Raw genomic sequence first — 11,095 nt, 5'->3', positions numbered from 1 at the left:
ATAGAGGAAAAGCTACTCAAAATTGACGATTTGGCTAAGAGCGTTGATAGAATGTCTAGTGATTTTGATGATTTGAAGTTAGATGTGCTCCTCCCAAAATCAACATGGATGAATCTTTGAAAGCTATGCATGTTTCCATGATTGAGAGCCAAGAAAGAACCGCCCAAATTCGTGCTAGACATGAATGGCTTAAAAAGGCGTGTTCTCGTGATGAGAATCACGAAGATCTTAAAGTGCTTGGTGTGACTCCCATTGAATCTTTGTTTTCTTGTGTCAAACCTAATGATTATGGGGCTGGATATGAATCCACTTTGGTTGAAAAGTGCCCCAATGATTCGGAGTCCATCTATCTTGATGCTAAAAGCATTGAAAGTGGAGTAGAAGATGTTAAAACTTTGAGTAGTAATGAAATTACTACCATGGGTTTCAAGGAATTCAATTATGATAGTTTCTCCTTGATTGAATGCATTTCCTTGATGCAATCCATGTTAAACTCTCCACACGCTTATAGCCAAAACAAGGCCTTTACCGATCATATCGTCGAAGCTATGATAAAAGCTCTTGAAGAGAAACTTGAATTGGAAGTCTCTATCCCTAGAAATCTTCATGATGAGTGGGAACCTACCATCAAAATCAAAATCAAAAACTATGAATGCAATGCTTTGTCTGATTTGGGTGCTAGTGTTTCTGCGATTCCAAAGTCTTTATGTGATGTTCTGGGCTTTATTGAGATTGAAGAGTGTTCTCTTAATTTGCATCTTGCTAATTCTACTATCAAGAAACCCATGGGAAGGATCAATGATGTTCTTATTAATGCAAATAGGAACTATGTACCCGTGGATTTCATTGTGCTTGACATTGATTGCAATCCTACATGCCCTATTATTCTTGGTAGGCCTTTCCTAAGGACTATCGGTGCTATCATCGATATGAGGGAAGGGAATATTAGATTTCCATTTCCTTTAAGGAAGGGCATGGAACACTTTCCTAGAAAGAAAATAAGATTGCCTTATGAATCCATGATGAGGGCCACTTATGGTTTGAGCACCAAAGACGACGATACGTGATTCTATCGCTTTTATGCCTAGCTAAGGGCGTTAAACAATAGCGCATGTTGGGAGGCAACCCAATGAATTTATCTTTTTCTTTCTTTTTTGTTGCGTCCACACCATCATAATTTTGTTGTGATTGTGTTTTTTGTGTTTTTTTTGTGTTTGAGCCAAGGAAAACCTTTATGACTAGTCTTGGTAATGGTTGTTTGATCCTGGTGGAAAAAGACAGAAACTTTTCGCTCACGAGATGATTTTTCATTTTTATTCAGAAAGAGATTTTGAGTTGATTCTTTTTCTGCAGGTTGATATGCCTTTTTCCCAGGAAGTCGTAATGTTTCAGATTTTTTGAGGTACCAGAAGTATACGAAGTATACATATTGATACATACTGGTCTGTTTTTGACAGATTCTGCTTTTTTGAGTTGGTTGCTTGTTTTGATGAAACTATGGTTAGTATCGGGGGGTACTAGCCATGGAAAAGTGGGAATACAGTAGCCCAACACTAATATAGATAGAATTAAAGTTTCCTACAATACCAAAATAAGTGGTAGTTTGTTTTCTTGTGCTAATGTTATCACGAGTTTCTGTTTAAGTTTTGTGTTGTCAAGTTTTCAAGTTTTGGGTGATGTTCTCATGGACAAAGAGATAGGGAGTGTAAAGAGCTCAAGCTTGTGGATGCCCAAGGCATCCCAAGCCAAATTCAAGGACACCAAAAAGCCTAAGCTTGGGGATGACCCGGGAAGGCATCCCCTCTTTCGTCTTCAATCCATCGGTAACATTACTTGGAGATATATTTTTATTCACGACATGATATGTGTTTTTCTTGGAGCGTCTTGTATCATAGGAGTCTTTTATTTTTGTTGTGTCACAATCATCCTTGCCGCACACCTTTTTGAGAGAGAGAGACATGCACTCATCGTGATTTTGCTAGAATGCTGATAGTGCTTCACTTATATCTTTTGAGCTAGATACTTTTGCTCTATGTGCTTCACTTATATCTTTTAGAGCACGGCGGTGCGTGACTTGGTAGTTGGCTTATGCTATAAAAGTAGTCCCAAAGGTGATAGGTATCCAAAGAGGATGAAAAAACCTCCATCTTCATGTGCATTGAGTAGAAAGAGAAGTTTTGATTCCTCTCAAACAGTTTTGAGACGTGGATTTGGTAATATTAAGAGCTATGTTAGTAGGGTGTTGTGAATCTAGAAACACTTGTGTTGAAGTTAGTGATTCTCGTAGCATGCACGTATGGTGAACCGCTATGTTAGTAAGTCGGAGCATAATTGATCTATTGATTGTCATCCTTTGTGTTGAGGTCGGGATCGCGCGATGGTTAACACCTACCAACCCTTCCCCTAGGAGTATGCGTTTAGCACTTTGTTTCGATTACTAATAAAAACTTTCGCAACAAGTATGTGAGTTCTTCATGAAAAAATGTGACTCCATGGTATAGATGCACTTTCACCTTCCACCATTGCTAGCTTCTCTAGTGCCGCGCAATTCTCGCCGGTACACAAACCCACCATATGCCTTCCTCAAAACAGCCACCATACCTACCTACTATGGCATTTTCGTAGCCATTCCGAGATATATTGCCATGCAACTCCCACTGTTCCGTCTCATGACTTGTGCCGTCACTCTCATATTGCCATTTCATGATCGTAAGATAGCTAGCAAGATGTTTCAACATCATACGCCATGCTAGATCGTTGCACATCCCGGTACGCTGCCGGAGGCATTTCCTATGGAGTCATCATCATTTTGAGCTTTGAGCTATGAGTAAATAAAAGTGTGATGATCATCATTATTAGAGCATTGTACCATGTGAGGAAATAAAAAAAAGAGGCCAAAGAGCCCAAAAAAAGAAGAGAAAAAAAGAGAGGCCTAAGAGCTCAAATGAAAAAATAAAAGAGAGAAAAAGAGAGAAGGGACAATGCTACTATCCTTTTCCACACTTGTGCTTCATAATAGCACCATGTTCTTCATGATTGAGAGCTTCTTGCTTTGTCACTACCATATGCTAGTGGGAATCTTCATTATATAACTTGGCTTGTATATTCCAATGACGGGCTTCCTCAAAATTGCCCTAGGTCTTCGTGAGCAAGCAAGTTGGATGCACACCCACTAGTTTTCCTTTTGATCTTTCACATACTTATAGCTCTAGTGCATCTCTTGTATGGCAATCCCTACTCTTTCACATTGATATCTATTTATGGGAATCTCCATAGATTTTTGATACGCCGAGTTAATGTGACCATCTCCTCCTTTTTGTCTCACAACCACCACCACACTCTATTCCACTTGTAGTGCTATATCCATGGCTCACGCTCATGTATTGCGTGATAGTTATAAAAAGTTTGAGAAAGTAAGAGTGCGGAAACAATTACTTGGTCAATACCGGGGTTGTGCATGATTTACATTAGTTGTGTGAGGAAGATGGAGCATAGCTAGACTATATGATTTTGTAGGGATAACTTTCCTTGGCCTTGTTATTTTGAAAGTTCATGATTACCTTGCTAGTTTGCTTGAAGTATTATTGTTTTCATGTCAATAACAAACTATTGTTTCGAATCTTACGGTTCTGAACATTCATGTCACGTGAAATAATGCTAGGTAGCATTCCACATCAAAAATTTATTCTTTATAACTTCCCTACTTGAGGACGAGCAGGAGTTAAGCTTGGGGATCTTGATACGTCTCCAACGTATCTATAATTTTTGATGGTTTCATGCTATTATCTTGTCAAACTTTGGATGTTTTGCATGCCTTTTATATATTTTTTGGGACTAACTTATTAACTCAGTGCCAAGTGCCAGTTCTGTTTTTTCCATGTTTTTGACCCCTTTCAGAGGAGAATTTGAAACGGAGTCCAAACGGAATAAAATCTCCGAAAAGATTTTTTCCGTAACAGAAGAAGATCAGGAGACTTGAGAGCCAAGGCAAGGGGTCCCCAGGGGACCCACAAGCCCCCACCCTGCGACCAGGGGGGATGCCGCGACCCTGAGGCTTGTGGGCCCCCTGGACCTCCTTTGACCTAGGTTTTGCGCCTATATATCCCCAAAAATTCCACAAAAAATCAAGAGATCATCGAAAGTACTTTTCCTCCGCCGCAAGCTTGTGTCTCCGCAAGATCCCATCTGGGGCACGTTCTGGTACACCATGACCTCTCCGATGATGCGTGAGCAGTTCACCATAGACCTACGGGTCCATAGCTAGTAACTAGATGTCTTCTTCTCTCTCTTGGATCTTCAATACAAACTTCTCCATGATCTTCATGAAGATCTATCCGATGTAATCTTCTTTTGCGGTGTGTTTGTCGAGATCCGATGAATAGTGGATTTATGATCATATTATCTATGAATATTATTTGAGTTTCGTCTGATCTCTCTTATGCATGATTTCATATCCTTGGAATTCTCTTTGAGTTGTGGTTTTTGTTTGGCCAACTAGATCTATGATTCTTGCAATGGGAGAAGTGCTTTGTTTTGGGTTCATACCGTGCGGTGACCTCACCCAGTGATAGAAGGGGTAGCGACGCACACATCGTGTTGTTGCCATCAAGGGTAAAAAGATGGGGTTTTCATCATTGGTTTGAGATTATCCCTCTACATCATGTCATCTTGCTTAAGGTGTTACTCTGTTCATCATGAACTCAATTCACTAGATGCATGCTGGATAGCGGTCGATGTGTGGAGTAATAGTAGTAGATGCAGAAAGTATCGGTCTACTTGTCTCGGACGTGATACCTATATGCTAGATCATTGCCTTAGATATCGTCATGACTTTGCGCGGTTCTATCAATTGCTCGACAGTAATTTGTTCACCCACCGTGATATTTGCTATTATGAGAGAAGCCTCTAGTGAACACTATGGCCCCCAGGGTCTACTCCACACCATATTTTCAGCCTTACACTTTTTACTTCGTTGCACTTTCCGCCTTCAGATCTCACTTTGCAAACAATCTTGAAGGGATTGACAACCCCTTTGAAGCGTTGGGTGCAAGCTCGTTTGTGTTTGCGCAGGTACTCTGGACTTGACGAGACCCTCCTACTGGATCGATACCTTGGTTCTCAAACTGAGGGAAATACTTACTGCTCCTGTGCTGCATCACCCTTTCCTCTTCAAGGGAAAAACCGACGCAAACAAGAGAAGTAGCAAGAAGAATTCCTGGCGTTGCCGGGGAAGGACTTTTGTAGCCGTAGCAACTACTGCTAATGGACCTCATCAACGAATAAAAAATAGAGACTTCAGTACGTATACATCTTTACTTTTCACTTTAACTTTTTAACCTTCTGAGAACAACTCCAACCACGCGATCCAAATTGGCGTGCGATTTGTCTTTATTTTGTATGTTTGGATCGATCCGACAAACATCCATGTGTGCTTTCGTAATTGGGTCGGCGTTTGCGTCCAACGTGACCATGACTAATTTTTAGGCAACGAAAAAAACATAGTAAAAATTTGAAAATATAAACAACGTTAATTAAACATTAATTCCGGCAATAGTCCCATGAGTCCACATTACATTAAATAAAAACTTGAAGTACGCTAAAATCGAGAAGGCGCGTTGCTCTAGGCTTCCTTCTCATCGTCGTCGTGAGGGCCGGTGAGGTCGATGAGCGTCGGCGCCGGGTCATCCCAGGGGAAGGCCGTCTCCCAGGCGGCAGCAACGCGGCTGCCGCTCGCTGCACCGGCGCTGACTAGGCAACACTGCACTCCTCCTCCGCAGCTTCGGCCTCGCGCTCCAGCCACTCGAGCCGTTGGGCCTTTGCACACTCCTTCCCTATGATGGGAAATATTGCATGGGAAGCAAAAAATTTCCTACGCGCATGCAGTACCTATCCATGGTGATGATCATTTACGAGAGGGGAGAGTGAATATACATACCCTTGTAGATCTCTAAGCAAAAGCATATCTAACGCGGTTGATGTAGTGGAACATCTTCGCGATCCAAATCGCAGCTCCACCCGCGATTTCATCACGATCCGTCCCGCTCTAGTGCCAAACGAACGACACCTCCGTGTTCAGCACACATACAGCTCAATGACGATCACCACCTTCTTGATCCAGCAAGAGAGGCGGAGAGGTAGATGAGTTCTGCATCACGGCGATGTGGTGGTTGTGGTGTTGAACTAATCTAGCAGGGCTTCGCCTAAGCACCGTCGAACTAGACTAGAGGAAGAACTATGATCTAGAGGAAGAGGGAGCACGTGGCCGATTTCTGGTGTCCAAAAACCCTCAATACCACTAGTATATATAGGAGTAGGGAGGGAGGAGGTTGCGCCCTATTGCTGGGCCTTTGCCTTGGCCGCAAGGAAGAGAGGAGGAGTCCTCCTCCAATCCTAGTAGGATTAGGACTCCTTCCCACTTGGAAACTCTTTCCACCTTTTGGCCTTTTTGCCTTATTCCTCCACTTTAGCCGCATGGGCCCTTAGGAGAGGCTTCGACCAGCACACCAGGGGCTGGTCGGCCTCCTCTCACAGCGCATGAAGCCCTTGGGTCGTCACACCCCTCCCAGTAGTTCCCGGTACCCTCCCGGCACTCCCGGTACACTATCGATGAGCCCAAAACTTTTCCGGTGACCAAAATAGGACTTCCTATATATCAATCCTTACCTCGGAACATTCCGAAGCTCCTTGGGACATCCAGGATCTCATCCGGGACTTCGAACAACCTTCGGTCACCAACATACATAACGCAACTATACTGAAACATCACCGAACCTTAGGTGTGCAGACCCTGCGGGTTCGAGAACTATGCAGACATGACCCGAGACACTCTCCGGTCAATAACCAATAGCAGGACCTGGATGCCCATATTGGATCCTACATATTCTACGAAGATCTTTATAGGTTGAACCTCTATGTCGAGGATTTAGTTAATCCTGTATGCCATTCCCTTTGTCCATCGGTATGTTACTTGCCCGAGATTCGATCGTCGGTATCTCTATACCTAGTTCAATCTCGTTACCGACAAGTCTCTTTACTTGTGCCGTAATACAAGATCCCATGACTAACTCTTTAGTCACATTTCTTGCAAGGCTTATTGTGATGTTGTATTACCGAGTGGGCCCCGAGATACCTCTCCGTCATACGGAGTGACAAATCCCAGTCTTGATTCACGCCAACCCAACAGACACCTTCGGTGATACGTGTAGAACACCTTTATAGTCACCCACTTATGTTGCCACGTTTGATAGACACAAGGTATTCCTCTGGTGTCCGGGAGTTGCATGATCTCATGGTCATTGGAACGGGTACATTGACATGCAGAAAACAGTAGCAATAAACTTACACGATCATATGCTACGTTTATAGTTTGGGTTTTGTCCATCACATCATTCTCCTAATGATGTAATCCCATCATCAAGTGACAACACTTGTCTATGTCCAGGAAACCTTGACCATCTTTGATCAACGAGCTAGTCAATTAGAGGCTCACTAGGGACAGTGTGTTGTCGATGTATCCACACATGTATTTGAGTTTCTAATCAATACAATTCTAGCATGGATAATAGACGATTATCATGAACAAGGAAATATAATAATAACCAATTTATTATTGCCTCTAGGGCATATTTTCAATAGTCTCCCACTCGCACTGGAGTCAATAATCTAGTTCACATCACTATGTGATTGTAACGAATCCAACACCCATACAATTTTGGGGCTCGATCATGTCTTGCTTGTGAGAGAGGTTTTTAGTCAGCGGGTCCGAACCTTTTAGATCCGTGTGTGCTTTACAAATATCTTTTTCATCCTATAGATGCTCCTACCACGCGCCATTTGGAACTATTCCAAATGACTACTCCACTATACGAATCCGGTTTACTACTCGGAGTTATCCGGATTAGTGTCTAATCTTGCATCGACGTAACCCTTTACGATGAACTCTTTTATCACCTCCATAATCGACAAAAATTCCTTAGTCCACTAGTTACTAAGGATAACTTTTGACTGTTGTCCAGTAATCCATTCCTGGATCACTTTTGTACCCCTTGACAGATTCATGGCAAGGCACAAATCAGGTGCCGTACACAGCATATCATACTATAGAGCCTATGGCTGATTCATAGGGGACGACCTTTGTCCTTTCTCATTCTTCTGCCCTGGTCGGGTTTTGAGTCTTACTCAAATTCACACCTTACAATACAGTCAAGAACTCCTTCTTTGGGTGATCTATTTTGAACTCCTTCAAAATCTTGTCACGGCATGTATTCATTTGAAAGTTTTATCAAGCATCTTGATCTATCTCCATAGGTCTTGGTGCTCAATGTTCTAGTAGCTCAATCCAGGTTTTCCATTGAAAAACACTTCTCAAACAACCCTATATGTTTTCCAGAAATTCGACATCATCTCCGATCAAAACATGTCAACCACATATACTAATAAGAAATTCTATAGTGCTCCCACTCACTTATTTGGAAATACAAGTTTCTCCTAAACTTTGTATAAAACCAAAAACTTTGATCATCTCATCAAAGCGTATATTCCAACTCCGAGATGCTTGCTCCATTCCATAGAAGGATCGCTGGAGCTTGCATACTTGTTAGCATCCTTTAGGATCGACAAAACCTTCTGGTTGTATCACACACAACCTTTCCTCAAGGAAACCGTTGAGGAAACAATGTTTTGACATCCTATATGCAAGAATTCATAAGTAATGCATCAACTGCTTACATAATTCCAACAAACTTTCAGCATCGCTACGAGTGAGAAAGTCTCATCGTAGTCAACTCCTTGAACTTTGTCGGAAAAATCTTTGCGACAAGTCGAGCTTTCTTAATGGTGACATTTACCATCATCGTCCGTCTTCCTTTTAAAAATCCATCTGTACCTAACAACCTTACGACCATCAAGTAGTTCTTCCAAAGTCTACACTTTGTTTTCATACATGGATCCTACCTTGGATTTCATGACCTTCGGTCATTCGTCGGAATCCAGGCCCACCATCGCTTCTCCATAGCTAGTAGGTTCATTGTTGTCTAGCAACATGACCTCCAAGACAGGATTACCATACTACTCTAGAGCAGTACGTTTCCTTCTCGACCTACGAGGTTTGTAGTAACTTGATCCGAAGCTTCATGATCACTATCATTAGCTTCCATTTCAATTGGTGTAGGCGCCATAGGAACAACATCCCGCGCCCTGCTACACACTGGTTGAAGTGACGGTTCAATAACCTCATCAAGTTCTTCCCACTCAATTCTTTCGAGAGAAACCTTTTCTCAAGAAAGGACCCTTTTCTTGAAACAAACACTTTGCTCTCGGATCTGATATAGGAGGTATACCCAACTGTCTTGGATGTCCTGTGAAGATGCATTTATCCGCTTTGGGTTCGAGCTTATTAGGCCGAAACTTTTTCACATAAGCATCGCAACCCCAAACTTTTAAGAAACGATAGCTTAGGTTTCTCTAAACCATAGTTTGTGCAGTGTCATCTCAAACAGAATTACGTGGTGCCCTATTCAAAGGAATGCGGTTATTTCTAATGCCTAACCCAAAAAATAATAGTGGTAATTCGATAAGAGACATCATAGTATGCACCATATCCAATAGGGTGCGGCTATGACATTCGGACACACCATCACACTATGGTGTTCCAGGAGGCATTAGTTGTGAAACATTTTCCACACTGTCTTAATTGTGTACCAAACTCGCAACTCAGATATTCATCTCTACGATCATATCGTAGACATTTTATCCTCTTGTCATGACGATCTTCAACTTCACTTTTAAATTACTTGAACCTTTCAATAATTCAGACGCATGTTTCATCAAGCAAATATACTAGTATCTAATCAAATCACCTATGAAATAAGAACATAACGATATCCAATGCGTGCCTCAACGCTCATTCGACTACATACATAAATAATGTATTATTTCCAATAAGTTACTTTCTTGTTCCATATCACTTTAAAACGAGGCCTTCAGTCATCTTGCCCATGATTTGCATGTCTCAAGTGATTAAAAATCAAGTGAGTCCAAATGATCCATCTGCATGGAGTTTCTTCATGCATTTACACCAATAGGCATGGTTCACATGTCTCAAACGATTCAAAAAACGAGTGAGTCCAAAGATCCATCAGTATGGATCTTCTTCATGCGTTTTACACCAATATGACTCAAGCGACAATGCGACAAGTAAGTGGTACTATCATTACTACTTTGTATCTTTTGGCATCAATATCATGAACATGTGTATCACTATGATCGAGATTCAATAAACCATTGAAGGTATTTATTCAAGCAAATAGAATAACCATTATTCTCTTTAAATGAATAATTGTATTGCAATAAACACGATCTAATCATGTTCATGCTCAACGCAAACACCAAATAACATTTATTTAGGTTCAATACTAATCCCGATGGTAGAGGGAGCGTGTGATGTTTTGATCACATCAACCTTGAATTTTTTTTCCAACATGCATCATCAACTCACCCTTGCTAGTATCCGTTTATTCCGTAGTTTTTATTTCGAGTTACTAACATTTAGCAACCGAACCGGTATCTAATACCCTGGTGCTACTAGGAGTACTAGTAAAGTACACATCAATATCATGTATATCCAATATACTTTTGTCGACTTTGCCAGCCTTTTCATCTACCAAGTATCTAGGGTAGTTCCGCTTCAATGACTGTTCTCCTCATTACAGAAGCACTTAGTCTTGGGTTCGGGTTCAACCTTGTGTTTCTTCACTAGAGCAGCAACTGGTTTGTCATTTCATGAAGTATCCCTTCTTGCCCTTGCTCTTCTTGAAACTAGTGGCTTTACTAACCATCAACAATTGATGCTCCTACTTGATTTCTACTTTCGCGGTGTCAAACATCGCAAATAGCTGAAGGATCATCATATCTATCCCTGATATGTTATAGTTCATCACGAAGCTCTGTAGCTTGGTGGCAGTGACTTTGGAGAACTATGTCAATCACTATCTTATCTAGAAGATGAACTCCAACTCGATTCAAGCGATTGTAGTACTCAGACAATCTGAGCACATGCTCAACGATTGAGCTTTTATCCCTTACTTCGCAGGCCAAG

This window comes from Hordeum vulgare, chromosome 4H, assembly GCF_904849725.1.
Source record: "Hordeum vulgare subsp. vulgare chromosome 4H, MorexV3_pseudomolecules_assembly, whole genome shotgun sequence".
Lineage (NCBI taxonomy): Eukaryota > Viridiplantae > Streptophyta > Magnoliopsida > Poales > Poaceae > Hordeum > Hordeum vulgare.
This window is presented reverse-complemented; position numbering follows the sequence as displayed.